The sequence below is a fragment of the Tamandua tetradactyla genome, chromosome 11 (assembly GCF_023851605.1).
Source record: "Tamandua tetradactyla isolate mTamTet1 chromosome 11, mTamTet1.pri, whole genome shotgun sequence".
NCBI lineage: Eukaryota > Metazoa > Chordata > Mammalia > Pilosa > Myrmecophagidae > Tamandua > Tamandua tetradactyla.
This window is the reverse complement of record NC_135337.1, coordinates 18,936,383-18,953,244: the sequence shown is the minus strand read 5'-3', so window position 1 is coordinate 18,953,244 and position 16,862 is coordinate 18,936,383. Positions and strand designations below refer to the sequence as shown.

The following is a 16,862-nucleotide window of genomic DNA, read 5'->3' as shown; positions in this document are numbered from 1 at the left end:
AACTTTTGAGCTGGTTCAGTGGCTTCCTCTCCTTCTGTGGGTGCTTTCATAGCTTCTTTGGAGATTTTCTCTGTGAGCTTCTTAAATTCATCTCACAGCTTCTCTGGGGCTTCTCTGAGCTCCCTGGGCTTTTTCTATGCATCCTTTATCCTCTTATAAAAGGTTCCAGGAAGGGGATTAAAACCCACCTTGGATTTTATCTCAGTGGGAATAATCTAATCAAAAGCTTCACCTACAATAGGTTTGGACCCAAAGGAATGGATTAAAATGACATGGTCAAGTGACAAGGAGGTCACATGACAGGTCAGGCAGCCTCTGCCCCTGCCGCCACTTTAAGAGGTATATTGACAGGTAACCAGAGGCAGTGGCAGCGGGTCCTGAAAATAGCAAGAGCAACAGCAATTTTCTATTTTGTATATCCTGTATATGATAACTTTGGTGAGCAGTGGCCATTACAAGGTGCTTGGGTGTAAAATACAGATTTCAGTGACACAGGCAAGACAACCACAGAAACACGTAGTACATGCAACAGTTGAACAGACACATCTCACTCAAGTGATCTTTGATACAAATGATTCAGACTTTGAAGCTAAAGTTAAACAGTTTATTAAGGTGACAGGGAGGAATCAGGATGGATGCATAGTGTCCCTACATGACAGTAATAGAGATGCGGACAAAGCTATCAATATATTGCTGGAAGGGGATTCAAATACGGCTTCTTGGGAGACTATAGGGGGGAGGAAGAAGAATTTAAGAAAATAAAGTTCAGAAAACAAAGAGAATAGGGAGAAAAGAAGTGAGAGAGAAGTGAGTCATGGACACAGAAACAACAATCGGCAAGGAAGAAGTGTCCATCATGGCAGAGGATCTAGAGGCGAAGAAAATGGAATTGGTTGCATTCTAGGGGACAAGTCTTCAGACCATGGCAAGAGAGCCCAAGATAGAAGATTTGGATGTGGCAGAGGGAGAAGAGAAGGAAGGTTCTCAACCCAAAGGCATGGGGACATTTAATCCTGCAGAGTGTTCAGATAGTCCATCTGAAGATGGCTGTGGGACAAAATCAACTGGTTCGGAAGATGCTCAGAATAATGGAGACAAACTAAATGGAACCTGGAAGAACTCTGTAGAACATGGACAACAGAAGACTGGATAGAAGTTTTTTCTAAACAAAGGTTTTTACTGCCTCATCTGTTCCAGCATAAAATCCTGTCATACCTGGGAAAAGCACTGATCTGGTAGTCCTGCTCCAGAAGCCTGCTCCTCTTAGCCAAGTCTCAGAAGTCGACTCTTTTGAATCTTCCCAATAGCAAGACTTTGGCCAAGCCCTCGTCTTCCAAAATTCTCAAGACAACATTTATATGGCTCTAGGAATGGGCAACTTCACTATTGTCAACTCCTGCTCTCCCCAGAGTCTGTCATCCATCCTTGGCTTAGGATTTGGAGAGCTAGCATCTTCAAAATGGAACATTATCAGTTCCCCGAATTTGGACCAGTTAAAAGCTTCAAGTTTGAGCAAGTTTAGCACTACCCAGAGTTCACAGCAGAAGAGTATGTGTCCTTCCACAGCAGGTTCTCTTTGGAACCTCAAGTCCCCAGCATCCCAGCTCTCAGTCCTCAGTTAATTTGACTTCAAATCTCAGCTTGTACCATCCCCAGTTCTAAACCAGCTGAGCCAGTTACAACAGCACCAGACCTAGGCAACTGCTGTTCCTCCTCTGGGTTGGAGTCCTTTTGTTCCCAGGTAAAACTCTGAGAATCAACACCCAGAGACAGTACTTCCACTGTGAACAAACTCGCAACTTCGCGGTGTGACCATTGAAAACATGGCTGTGTCTGTCCACCAACCACAGTCTAAACACATTCAGCTTCCTAAGCGGTGGATACCTCCAGCATCTGTAGCGGAAATGCCTGTTTCAACAGATGTCACAGGATTAAGTTTTCAGTTTGGTGTCCTGGAATTTGGCTCAGAACTTTCTCTGTCAGAATTTGCATCAGTTCCAATCAGCAAAAATACTAAACAGATTATTCCCATCAGCTTGTATTCTAAATCCCTTAGTGATCCTTTGAATACCTCCATACCAATGACCAGTGCTGACAGTACAAGTTCTGTCATTACCTTGTCCAGTGTGACAAACTCAGCTTGAGCTTCTGTAGTCCGGTAACAAATTTTACTTCTATGACCAGAGTTCAGTGCATAACAGGATCGCATACCAAAGCTTCATGAGACTCTCGAGTCAGCTCCAGAAACCAACGTGAAGGGAAATGGACATGGTCAAAGTCAGCAGACTCTAGACATTAGTTTCTCCATTGCAGCTCCAAAGACAACAGACTCTCCCACTCTCCAATCTCCTAACCCAGCACCACCTGTCACACTACACTTTTACCCTCTGCATCCCAGCACACTGTCACGCTGCCGTCCGTGTCTCAGCCTGGTGACCTACCAGCAGCCCCCTCTCTCAGCTTAGCAGCTCTCTCTCCAGTCACCAGAGCAGCCTTTCCTCTGTGCATGCAGCAGTCTCCTCGAGCGTGCTGCACATATGTGCCAACGAAGGAGAGTACCTCTTCCCTCCAATTCTCAGCTACCTTTTCCATGGCAGCAACCTCTGCCTCAAGTGCTGCATCTTCAAGGGTCAGTCTGCCCAACAGTGTGAACACAGGGAAGAGTCTCTGCCTGGCTGGGACCACTGTGAGTGCACCCAGCAGCAATACCAGGATTGCACCCTTGGTGACCTCAGGCAAGGCATGCCAAAACCTGCCCCAAGTTGTTCCTCCACTTCTGCATCACCAGTACCTTGTGGGCCCCCAAGGACTGCTTCGTGCTTCTCTGATCTATGGCTATATTGAGCTCCAGATGCTGCAGTCACACCTGCCAATGAATTACTACAGAATTCCCTTTACTATGCCCACAGCCCTTGCCAGCCTAGATGGGAGCCTAGCTAATAATCCATGCTTTAGGTGATGTCACCAAGTTTGGCAGAGGTGACTCTGCATCCCCTGTGCCCCCCACCATACTGGCTCAGCCACAACAAAGCCAATCTCAGACCCATCAAACAGTCCTTTTTGAAACATGCACTGCCACCTGGCTACAGTGGCACTGGTCTCCCCTATCGTGCAGGTGTGACCAGTACTTTCCAGTATGTTTGTCCTTCCAGCTCAGCCAAGTAGCACATTGTGAATATCAGCGCCCGACCTCACTTTTCTAGCAGGCTGGTTGTTATGGCCAGCACAGCAACAGCATAACTTACAACGACCTGACCCAATAAGCAGCAGACAGCATCTATACCAAGGGGGACAATAGGGGTTCATCGCAGGCACAAAACAAGTCTGCAGGTTCCAGGCCTGGCAAAGGACTATTGGTGTCTTTAAGCACTACAGGTCAATCTGTTATGACTGGTTCCATCTACAACAACTCAGACTTTTGAAAGTAGGGATTTCATGCAGGGACCCCTCCATCATTCATCCTGCCCTTCTGCCCTTGGGTTCCACTGGGTCCTTAGCCCCTGGAGCAGCCCCTGGCTGTGTGCCCGCTCCGTTCTCATACATCCTGCCTTTCCTGCTAGCAGCCCCACTCATAGGTTCTGCCCCACCATCTTCCTTAGGATGCCCAGAGTGGCTCAGGTCAACGCAGCCAGCCCAACTCTCTGCAGCCCAAGGTTGAAGCCTCCACACCCACCTACCCCAACTCTCTGTATTGGATGAACTGAACCCCAAAGGGAGTGATGGGCTGTGGCAGGGCCTTCCCTGGGCAGAAGAGAACACACAGAGCCCATTTCTGGGAACCCAAGATCCTTTTCTAGAATCCCTGAGACCTATATCCCTAGTTACCTGAAGTTCTGGGGAGAGCTTGCCTTCCAGGTTGGCCTTTGCAGGTAATGTATTTATGATGTAAACGTGGTGGAAGCCTTGGGGGCATGGAGGTGGGTGGGGTTGCTCTTAGCAGCCCTGCTTCTCCCTTTCAAGCCCATTCTCACTGCAGCAAAATAAGCCCCACTCCCTCCTCTCAGGCCTTCCATGAGGCCCCATGCCTGGGCTGCCTGGTTCAAGGTAGTCCAAGTGTTGGAGTCAGGTGCCAAAGAAGGAGAATCATGACTTAATCTTGCTCCCTTGTAAACCATTATTTGAGTTTTCTCAACCCTGTGTAATTACTCTTTTTTTTTTTGATAAACTGTTCTGTTTGCCACTTGTCATGTCCCTCCCCCTGCCAGCTCTTGATCTGGGAAGAGCAGAGATGAACCCTGACCTCTTGTAACACTGGGAATCTGTTTGTCTTTTGCATCAGGGCCTTCTGCTTCTGGTCTGTTCATGTCCCCAGACACTCGTTTCCCTCTGGCTGACCATTTAAAAAATAATCTGAATTTAGGATCAGATGTTCAGCAAGTCAGCCTCCCTTTACAAATAAAGAACATGTCTCCAAGCAAAGGCTCCTCTCTCCCAGTTGTCCTGAACCAGGTGGGTGGCTATTTCAGGCAAATTCCACTTAATAAAGTTCTGAGAGCAAATTAGCAAATTAAAAAAAAAAGGGCACAGCCTTATCTGGGCCTTCTCTGGGGTACGTAACAGCTTCAAACCACCACACCATCTGAAATACAAAAAGTGAATTTGCTAATAGATGCAAAGTTGGTCAATATCCACAGGGTGGAAATCAATTGCATCTCCATGGACAAAACCTTGTCTTCATGGACAAGAATTATTTTGTTACCATCCGTGTTTTTGATAACTTTACAGGGTTGTAAGGTCCAGTCAAGACAAACTCAGACCCCTATAGATTGAGATAGTGTGTGAGCAAATGCTCAGGATTCCATTGAAAGGATACCCAATATTTTTGTGCCCATTTCAAAGGTTTCCACAATTTTTCCTGACAGATATAGCTTCATCATTCTCAATGCTAGCATGATGCTTCCTCCATGTTACATGGAAGCCAGTTAGGAACCATCGTTGAAGAAAGGTATTATGCTTACTTATTGATTTTCCCCTATCAGATAATGAGAATTCTGCCTAAGGCAGCTGTAGTGTAGTACAAAGGGTCTTTGGTTTGGTATGAAAAAGGCTGGCCATATGGATTGGAGTCCCAGTTCTATCATTAAATTGTTACATGACATTAAGAAAGTCTTACTTTTTAAAGCTATATTCTTTTATTTTTGTAAAATGAGGATGATAATATGCACTTCGAAAATATACTTTGAAAATGCAAGATTAAAATTTGAAAATGCCTTGTCAATTGTAAAAGTGCTATCTAAAAGTGAATTGCTGTTTTTATGATACTTTCTATCAGGATTTCTCTGAGGATGTACATTGCCTTTATTTATTTATTTATTTTTTTTAGCTGGTGTATCATTAACTAGATTGCTGTGAGAATGATACCTCTCTCTAAGAAAGAAAGAAAAAAAGCAACAAATATGTCTGTTTTTAACCCCATTTTTAAATCCATGGTAATCCAAGGATAACTATTTGCTCTTTTGGAAGTTTATCCAACCTAAACACCTGAATTAAAGCTTTAGCGATTTATTTCTTTCTTTACAGAAGATTTCATGCTATAAGTAATACTTTTTAAGCTGTCTAGGCCTCGAGCCCAATGTGGGCTCTAATAGAGAGCACCGGGATATGATTTTCTACCTTCAAAACTATTTTAGTGAGGAGAATAATCTTCATAGATTTCTCCTTTCTGCCAAGTTTAATAGAAGTCTGCACAGCTCAATCACTTCATTTAAAGAAGGAAAAAAGATTTATGATCACTGTATAACTGCTAGTTTCTGTGAAATGCTGTTTTCTCAAAGGGATAATTTTTATTTTGTGCCCAGTTACTAATGTGAAATGGTAATGTTTGAAGATTTTAAATAAAAATTGAAAAGCTTCTGAAGTGGAAGATACATGCTGTATCTGTATGAGAGAGTTTTGAAGACTTTCACCTACAGTTATCCTTTCATAGAGAGGTAATGAATTGGGAAAAAGGACTTAATGTAAAAAGAATTCAAAAGAAGATAACAAACACTAAACCAATCTTTGATTATTTCAAAACCTTACTTCTATGTTATAATATTTTGATATCACGTGTGGATCTCAGGCTTCTCTCTTACTTCTTTTCCCATACTTCCTTCCCCTGCATGCTAACATTTGTACTATCTTTCTCATCATTGACAAAAAAGGGGGAGGGGGTGTGGCTCAGACATAGACATCTAATTCGATTGATGAAAGAATTGGCATCTCCAACGTTTTTCAGTGAAAGAGTTACAATACAGAGAAATGACAAGAAAGAAGTTACCGAGATATTTAGCAACCATTGTTCTTTGATCAGTGAATTTTAAGCACATGTGCTGTGAAAAGAGAGTCAAATGTATCCCACATTAATTTAGCCCTTCTAGACAACTGCTGTCACCGTTTGTTTGCTTCTTGGCTGCAAAAAACACACACACACACATACACACACACACACACACACCATGCAATGGTTTGGCTTAAACAACAGGAATTTATTGGCTCAAAGTTTTAAGGTTAGAAGTCCAAAATCAAAGCAAATCAAAGCAACGCTTTCTCCCAGAAGACTGTGACATTTTCGGACTGGCTACAGGCAAACATTAGTCTGTGGCAGCTCTGTTAAATGCAATGCACATGGCTTCCTTTCCTGGCTTCTCTGGGTTCCAGAGACTTCCAGCTTCTTCCCATGGCTTTTTCTTTCCGTCTGAATTTCATTCAGGTTAGAAAGCAATCCAGCAATAGGATTATGACCCGTCCTAATCAGGTGGGCCACACTTTAACTTCCTATTTATGATGGGTTCACACCCACAGCAATGGATTTAAATTAAGAACAGGTTTTTCTGTGATACATAGGTCTAAGCCACGCTACTACTAAAGAAAATTTTAAAAAGTGAGTAACAGTATATAACACAAAATGTACCTTGTTGCCTCATGTTTTCAGCAAATACTCCAAAAGTAATTCAGGAGGTGTGAAAAATCTCTACATACTGAAGTAAAATGGCAGAATGCTTATGAAAGATTTTCAAAGAAATTCTGAAATCAGTCCTTCAATCAAGGATCATAACTCATGATCAGCAACAAAGGGCACGGCAAAGAATTCATTGGTGGCTTGGTGAGACTTTTGAGGGAATTCTTTGGAGGGTGCAGTCATTGTGCTGTGTGGTCTCCAGTTTCTTGAGAAAGGGTAAGCTGGTGGAAGTGGGAGAGTTCATGAGAAGCTTTGGCATCTGCTATGCAGAAAATTTCAATAATATGTAGTGATGCAAAAAAAAAGCTGCATATGAATTACAAGGCAATATTTATAGCAAACTTGTTTTTATTTCACTGTAATGTCTAGTTGTTAGCTAAAAAAATAATTAAATTCTTCCTTAGGATTTTATTTCTGCCACGTAGCACAACAATTTTTCAACAAATAAAAATCAGTGCATTGTAAGTAGTCAAAAATTATTCATAGTGACTATTCAATGACAGAGATTCAGTTAATGTTTGTTGAAATGATGTAAGGCTTTAGATAGAAGGCAACTGTATATGATGACTCAAGAGATGCGTATTTGCAGGGAACAAAGAAACAGCTCATGAAGGAACTCGTCCTAAGAAGAATGACTATCCTAACCTAAATCCTCAGACAGGAATCTTGAAAAGAGTGTTGGCTGCTTTCAAAGTCTGTGCCAGTTCTCTGAACTTTTATCTGGGACTCAAGGAGAAAAAGTACTGCAAAAAAAACTGAGAAAGAAATTTTATTTAACTCTGTAATATATTCGGGCCCTCAAAAGAATGCAACCCAAAAGATAGTAATATTCATCTTTCAATCTCCTTTTCTGCGACCTTTCCTTGCTCTGGGATGACATGGACCGACATGAGCCTTTGGTATTTTGAGGGCTCAGAGAAGCCTCCAAAGGTAAATTACTGGGCCCTGGTGCCCAGATGAATGGACAACAACCCCAAGAGGATGAGCACTGATCTTCTCGGAACTGTGAATCAGGAAAAAAGCAGCAGGCTCACCTTGGTGTTTAGTAGACTATTCGACTGTTGGTAGACTATTGGTAAACCATTGGTAGACCATTCTACCTTTGGAGCATTCCACTTGAGAAGTGGAACATTGAGTGTTTTTATGGCTTGAAAGAATGGCTGAGAATTTGGCACAGGGCTGAAGTCAGCAGATAGGTGAAAGAACTGGTTCACTATGGAAATTAAGTTTCAGTTGGACTTACACATACGGTAATGAATGTTGAGGAATGAGGAAATACTATTTACAGAAAGTAAGGCCATTTATTTAAGGTTAGTCTGAATTTTCCAACTCTCTTGAAGAAGTGGGGTAATCACCAAAGATGAGTTATCCATATGAGGATTTATTTTAGCAGTATGCTAGTAAATAAATTAATCAATTTTAAGTGTTATCCTTCTACAATTTTAGTATGGTTGGAATTCCATTCCATTGCAATTTTTAGCTCCAAAAAATGGATTTATAAGGCAATGAAAGTCTGCAAACGCAGAGTCCATCTCAGACTAATATCCCACTAGGTAGTTAAAAACAGCATAGGCTAAGAACAAGCACCAGTGGCTCAATGCCCAAATGTTTTATTTCCTTGAATAAAGCTGTTGGAGATCAACACCTGCACATTTTCCAACGTGATCTCACTTTACAATGGGTCTTTGGTGAATATACCCTAGTTCCAGGTGTCATTGTCTTCCCATTCTTTGGCATCCAGAAATGTAATATTTGCATGACAAATGATTGCATAGATTTTGGCAGTGCAGTGCCATTCTGCTGTGGGAAGATATGCAGAAAGGGATTTACAGCTGAGGCCAGTTTAACTTAACTCTTATCTGCTTGGATAGCTCCTTTGGACTTTTCTGTGTATCTGTGGGTTAGAGGTTCTCAATGCACCAGTTCACATTGCATCTGTAGCAATAAATGATAAGCAAAGAAATTCTTGCTACTATTTGAATTAAATCTGCTTTTATTTGAGTCATCAGCTTCTGCCAAGTGGGTCAGGGATGACACATCTTAATATTCCTCCAGTTTTTTTCTAAGTATTCATGAAAATTGAAATACAACCCCCATGGAACTGATTAGATTTTGCACAAGTGTATAATCCATTCTTAGTCCTTTCCTTCCCAAAGGTATGTGGGCTGAAGGACAAAATAACAAACAAAAAGTCCTTTATCCATTAGGAAGGTACTTCTCAACTACTATTTTGCTTGAAATAACCACACAGGACAAACATTTCATGGAAATTATGTGTGGAAATATGCTCTTTTTTGTTGCACAGAAGGTGAGGGTAGAGCTCTCACTTGTCTCTTATGTGTAAGTAGATAACCAAGTTAGAAAGCAAAGGTAAAAGAAAAGCAAAATGAATGGAGAGACAGATAAGGGTTAGAGTCGGAACTAAGATACCTTGAAAGACACATTTGAAATTAAAGGAAAAGAAAAGAATTGTCAAATTGAAATGCTAAATAAATGATGCTATTTATAATGCTCATTTATTTACTAAATATATTTTTATTAAGTTGCAAGGCACTGTGCTGGATGCTACAGGTAAATTGCATCTCCTTAAACTGTTTACCAACTTGGTAGGGGGAGAAAAGTTCTATGTATACAAAATAGCTGCCAACTGTAGTTTTTCTATTAAAAGAGAAAAGAGATTCTAAAATGCTCACGAAGCAGGTTAAGTAACTTTATAAATTTACCCATGCCCACCTTTAAATTGAAGATTCATGAGTTCATAATTCTAATCACATATCTGATTGCATATTCAACATCACTCAGATGTTTCAAGGATACATAAAATTCATCATTTTTATCCATTAATTTGGGATTTTCTATCCACAATAGTCCCTGTTTCATTGTTCCCTATCTCATGCATTGTTCCCTATTTTACCATGCATCAAAACAAAAATCCTGTGTTCCTATGAATCAGCTTTGATATTTTCCTCTTCCTCATCCACATATCTAATTTACTCCCACTTCTAGTCTCTCTTAACTGTCTTATATTTTAAATCTGGGCATGTTTCCATCTTCTTTGCTACCACTCTAGTCTAAGCTACAATCTTCTATCATTTGAATCTTCTATCCATTGGCTTAGACTCTGGACTTCTCCCGTATACTTTGGACTCCTCTCAATTCCTTCTCCATATTGCAGGCAGAGTGATTTTTCAAAATGCAATTCATACATTATCTATCAGAAAGAAGTCATTCGTTGTTTTCCATGCTCTTAGAACAAAGACCAAATCCTTTAATAAAGCAGATAAGTTGGGATTCTCTTAAGAAAAGGTAACCCATACTGGCTTAAATAGAGAACTGTATTAGTTCTCACTAATTAAAAGCCTAGGAAAGTGATTCACTTTCGGCTCAACTTAAAGCATCTTTCCCCCTTTTTGCTTTGTCTAGCAGAGCCTGACTAAGACTTAGTCTCCCAGTAACCCTCAAGAAATTTTAAGCAGAAGTAAATATTTAGTGTTTGAAGCCACTGATATTTTGAAGAATTCCTTTTGTAGCATAACTTAGAGAAAACTGCATAATAGAGAATTTTGTTTTAATCTATAAATATGGTGTTGCAATCACAATAAACACCAAAATATGTCATTGGCTCCAGGATCAGGAGGAAGGTAGTGGGAACCTAGTTGTAGGAGGCTTGAAAAAGGGAGAACGTATGATACTGCTGTGAAATATTTGGTAAAATGATCATTGGGAAGTCAGAATTATACCTAATGAATTTAGAGATTAGATAAAAATGTTTTGAGCAAAACGGTGGCAACTTGAATTGGTCATAATTCACTCCATTTGTCCAGGTACTCAAAGTAGGAGATAAATAACATCCCTACCCCAAAATGGCCAGTTTCCAAGCTGAGAGGAAATGGAGAATGCAGAAACTTGGAGACTTTCAGGGTTAAAAGAAACATCTGCTTCTCATTTCTATTTGTCACGAGATTCTTAGATTAAGGTCACATCAAAAGGTAAAAACATCAATGGTTGGGCCATAGAAGTACAGCCTGCAGGCAAAGACTATATCAAAGGCATGAATTCAAATCTTGCCCTAAGAATTCTGATTGGATAAAGTGGGCTTCAGTAAATCATTTAAGACAAAATTTCCCTAAGATGAATGGATACTGTTGTTGTTTCCTGGAAGCCTGATAAACTCAAAGAACCCAAAATTAAGTCTAGAGACAGAGAGGGAAAGGTATGGTTGGTCTCAAAAAAAAGTTGTAAATGTAGCGATAGACACATGGAATCAAATGGATAAAACTAGTAAAGTTTCTGAAAAAGATACATTATCAAAAATGCCATCTATCTTGATTTAAAAGATTCTAAATATTTTAGGCATAAAATACTTTTTAGTCCCTCACCTCTCTCTGACTGAAAAAGAACTTGAGAAATTTGCTCAGCTGACAAGGAAGGTGCATGCACTAAGGCCTTTTTATGATTATAGTCCAAAGGGAATGTCCAGAAGTGCCCTGGAGAAAGATGGATGGGTTTGCTAATTCCATAAAACAGAACTGGGTCTAATCAAGAAGCATTCCCTATCCCAGATTAGGGGAGTCTTACATTTGCCTCATGGAATTTCAGAGTATCTAAAAACCAGTAAACACTGTGGATATTTCATTTTTTTCTGTATATAAATGTGAATATTCACTATAGTTATCCTGACACTGTTCCCTCTCTCTACTTTGGATATGTAGGGGAGCAGATAACTTGTCTTTTTAATGCAAAGTGTTATAGGATACGAGGATCTAATTTGGATCACAAGGTCTTGGGCTTTGAGCCTAATTTTATGTTCAGAAAAGTTATTGGGGTGCTGTGGGGACAGAGGGGATATATTTTATCTGGACAGAAGTGAACTACAATAGATTACATTATTGGTTTATGATCGTTCCTCCCCTCTTCACATTTGCAAAGCTTCCTAGCACCACTTTTGGCTTGGCCATGTGATGTATTTTTGCCAATCTGCTATGAGCCCTTGTGCCTTCTGATACTTCTAAGCAGAGGGTTTACCTGCACTTGAATGGGTTTGCCTGGGATCCTTGACCTCTGGTGTTGCCTATGAGCACACTTCCCAGATGGAAACTCCGCCTTCAACTTGGCTGAAGACATATGAAGCCAACTCTAACTCATCCTAAGCAAAGCACAGCAGAGCCACAATTGACCTGCTAACCTCATGTAATATGAACATGAAATTGATATTTATTAAATACTGAAATTTTTAAAATAGTTTTTATACTGTACAACCCACAAATGCAGATTTTAATTATTTTTAATTTTAATGAAATGTGAACCTTTTTATAATAGAATGCTGAGTGGTAAGAGCAGGATACAAAGCTGTAGGTACAGAATTTTCTTGGTTGTAAAAAAAAAAATTAGAACTTTCAGAGAAACATTTAAATTTATATAAGCAATGTTTATTTTGGGGTAGTAGATAGAGAGATTTTGGGCTTTGTATATCAGAAGATCTAGATATAAATCCCTGTTCAGCCACCCATTAGTGAGGTAAATTTAAGTAATCTGCCTTAGTTTCCTTGCCTATAGTCATTAACTCTTCCTGCCTCATTTGCATATCATGGGATTAAATGAGATATGGACATTTAGGTATTACTATGTGTAAAGAAATTAGCACAGTACCTCAGAGTAAACTGTAAATAAAAGTTAGTTATTATTATGGTAGCTACTTTGATGTTGTTCTGATAATTTCCCATACTTTTCCAATTTTTAACATGACTTTTTGTTCAGAAAAAAAAAATCAAATCATAAATGTAGAAAATAAAGCTGTAACATTATAATATAAAAAATTCATAAATTCTTAAATGGCCTGTTGATTAGAAGAAATGAAATCTAGTCAAAAAGAATAGCGAACACCTAGCAGACAACCACAGAGCAGAAGCATGCTGGAGCTGTTCTGATTAATAGCACATGGACATGGGAGAAGCTGGCTGATTAATCTTCATATATTGTGAAGTATAAGTTGAAAGTGACCTAGAAATGAGAAAGAGGACAGGGGAGACATTGCAAAAGATACTTCTCTCTAGAAACTTAAACATTCTTTGTACCCAGTGGGATGCAGTTTGATGAAGTCCTGGCTTTGCTAGGAAATGTAACTAATAAAGGATTGATGCCTACAGAGAGGGAACAGGTCGAAATCCAAAGTTTTATACTTTTTAATGGGAAAAGCCAAGAGACTGTGACTTTTGAGCAAAGTTAGAACATAGACACTTATAGTTCTTAGACAAGAACAAAAAGGGTCTTCCGAGGTCAAAGCTGCCAGAAACTTGCTAAGTCAGCAGTGAATAAAAAAAGGCCAAGACCATTTTTCCATGAGAGCTAGAAGTGCAAATATGAGTTATAAGTATATTAAGAACCTAAAGATCATGTTGGGGAAATTGATCTCCATAGATTAATTACATAATGCAGTATATACAAAAACAAGCAACATATTTTTATTGATGACTGCAGACATCATGAAAATAACTCAAAACAAGGGGTCATTAAGCATCTTAAATTAGCTACTAAAATACTTCATGATGTTGTACATGACTCTTAGTATTTTGAGATGTCAAATGCTACATTTATATGAGATTATGGTTGTATTATATGATATTTTACATTCCTTTTTTTCTCTAGCTTTTTTGGTTCTTTTAGCTTCTTCATGTCTTGATACGTTTAACATTAATATATGAATACAGGTAGCTGATGACTAAAAGAAGGTGTGTTTTTAAAATATAAATATAACATAAAATACATTTTACAGGTCATCTATATGTGTGCAACTCAATGAATTTTCACAACTGCAGAGCCACATAACCATCACTCAGATCAAGAAACAGAACGCTGCCACCAGCCCAGATACTCCTCTCATATCCTCTTGGAGTCACTTTCCTTCCCCAAGGATAACTACTATCGTGAGGTACCATAACAGGTATTATTTTTTACTGTTTTTTAACTTTAAAAGCATCACGTCACATACAAAGAAACCTCAATAAGATGAAGTGCCAATTTCTCATCAGAAACCACGGAGGCGAGAGGGGAATGGGATGATGTATTTTAAGTGCTGAAAGCAAAAAAAAAAAAAAAAAAAATCCCACCAGTAATTCCATATCTGGCAAAGCCATCATTCAAAAATGAGGGCGAGACTAGGACATTCCCAGATAAACAAAAACTGGAGGAGTCTGTAGTTCTAGACCACTAGAGATAATAAAAAGAGTTCTGCAATTTGAAAAGAAAGAACGCTAGAGAACAGATTGAAACTACATTAAGAAATAAAGAGCCATAAGCTTACAAGATGGATAAATATAAATGCCAGTACGATTTTATTTTTGATTGATAACTCCATTTTTTATTACCTACAGGGTCTAAAAAGCAAATGCATGCAATGTAATGATAGATCAGTGATTTTGGAAATGTAATGTATAAACACATAATTTGTGACAAAAACTACATAAAGGTGGGGGAGAGGTGAAGCAGGGATATGGGGACACAGTTCATGTATACTACTGTAGGTAAGTTGGTATCAAAACAAATGAGATTATTACAGATTTAAGAGACTAAATTTCAGCCCCATCATAACTACAAAGAAGATATTGGAGAATATGTAAGCTCATAGAGACAGAAAATAGAGTACAGGTTGCCAGGAGCAGGGGCCTGGGGAAAGTGGAGTTAATGCCTAGTCAGGGTAGGGCTTCTGGAGAGAAGGGAAAGTCTTTGTAAGAGGAGGTGCTGTGGGTACTCCAAAATTGTGAATGTGATTAATCTCACTGCATGGTATGCTTGCCAAAGGTTGAAATGGGAAAGTTTATGTTGCATATATGTTCCCACAATTAAAAAGAGAAGAAAAAGCAATTAAAGAGCAATGACAAATGCAATTCATGATTCTGGATAGGATCTAAAAAGGGAGGAGAAAAGGCTCAGGATGATATTATTTGGACATATGAAAAAACTGGAATACACTGTTATACTAACCTTAAATATCTTGAACTTGATAAATGCACTTAAGATGGTTACTCAAGTGAATACTTTTGTTTTTGGAAATGTACATGCAGTATCAAGTGTACAAAGGAACATGACATATACAACCTACGTTGAAGTGTTCAGTACATGGATCAATAGAAAGACAGACAAATAGAGAGATGGATGGATAATACACTGATATGGCAAATGTGTCAAAATACTCAAATTGGTGAATCTGGGTATCTGGGGAGATGAGGATATGTTGGAGTTCTGTCTGTGGGGTTTGCATTATTTTTGTAACTGTCTTGTAATTATCAAAGTATTTCACAATAAGTTTAAAAGAAAAGAAAGAAAGAAATGGTTTCAAGCTATCTGGAGGATTTGGGGAACTTTAGAGATGTAATATCACTAGTGTTAGACATTGAGGAGTGTAGTGGATTTTAAAAGGTGGCGAATGGGGGTGGGCTAAAACATGGGACAATGCTTTCCTGTCAAAAGGACAACCTAAGCAAGGGATTTTATCAGTTATCCATTACTGCATTATAACTAACTCGAATATTTAGTAGCTTTAAATAACACCGATCATTTATTTTCTTATCTATTTGTAATTTGGCTAAAGGTTATCTAGAGTGGCTTGCTTCTTTATGAAGTGAGAGTAGAGGTGAATCCACTTTAAAAATGGTTTATTTATGTTGTTGGCACTTAAGTGCTTATGGCCTGCTGGGAGCGGTATTGAGGCTGTGAGCTAGAGGATGCACAGGGGGCCTCTTCAGGGACTGTTTGGTGACAGGTTTCCAAGAGTAAATATTCTAAGGTAAGGCAAAGATTCATGGAATTTTTATCATCTATCCTTGGAAGTCACATAACATCACTTTTTTCATTCTTCAATAGTTGAGGCAGTGACAAAGATCCACATAATTTTCAAGGAGATGATATATGAACTCTATCCCTTGATAAGTGAGTAACAAGATTCTAGAAAACATGTGGGGCAGGAGATATTTTTGTGTCCATCATTGGATAATATAACCTGCCACAGGCTGCCTTCCAGCCATAATAAATAACATCTCTCCCATGTGCAAAGTGCATTAGTCTCCTCTGAAGAACTCCCAAATTCTCATCATATAATGGCATAAAGCACACACTCAGGCTTGAAGTCTAAATCAATTCCGAGTGTGGTTGAGAATCCACAAATGGAGTGTCTTGTGTATAAAAAGAATCACTTTTTAACTTTTATCTGGAAATGAGTGAATTAAAGTGAAAAGTTAACACACTTCCACACACCCAAATTACAGTGTTAAGATAGGCCTAAGATAACCATCATATATACTTCTACTCAAAACCAGGAGAAAAGGAATATTCGTACAGCACTAGTCCACAACAATTATAAAACCAACGGAGTACATGTTTCCAATTTATCCATTTAGTGTCGTTCCTACTCTTTGGAAGTTGTTTTCTGGATAATCTGCTCCACAGTCTTACTTCATCCTCCTTTTTCTATAAACAAATGTGCTGGTTTGAAAGGATGTATGTCCCCTAGAAAAGCCATGTTTTAATCAAAATCCCATTTTGTAAAGGCAGAATGATTCCTATTCAATTCTGTATGTTTGAAACTGTAATGAGATCATCTCCCTGGAGATGTGATTCAATCAAGAGTGGTTGTAAACTGGATTAGGTGACGACATGTCTCCACCCACATGTCTTGATTAGTTTCTGGAGTCCTATAAAAGAGGAAACATTTTGGAGGAAGAAGGAGATTCAGAGAGAGCAGAGAATGCTGCAGCACCATGAAGCAGAGTCCACTAGCCAGCGCTTTGGAGATGAAGAAGGAAAATGCCTCCCTGGGAGCTTCATGAAACCAGAAGCCAGGACAGAAAGCTAGCAGATGATGCCTTGCTTGCCACGTGCACTTCCAGCTGAGACAGAAACCGTGACTGTGTTCACCATTTGCCTTCTC

At 39.2% G+C, this 16,862-nt stretch overlaps 1 pseudogene; it reads left to right on the top strand.

Annotated features, from left to right (window-relative positions):
• Positions 1-426: 426 nt before the first annotated feature.
• LOC143649414 (ubiquitin-associated protein 2-like) lies at positions 427-3,704 on the top strand (annotated as a pseudogene).
• The last annotated feature ends 13,158 nt before the right edge of the window (positions 3,705-16,862 follow it).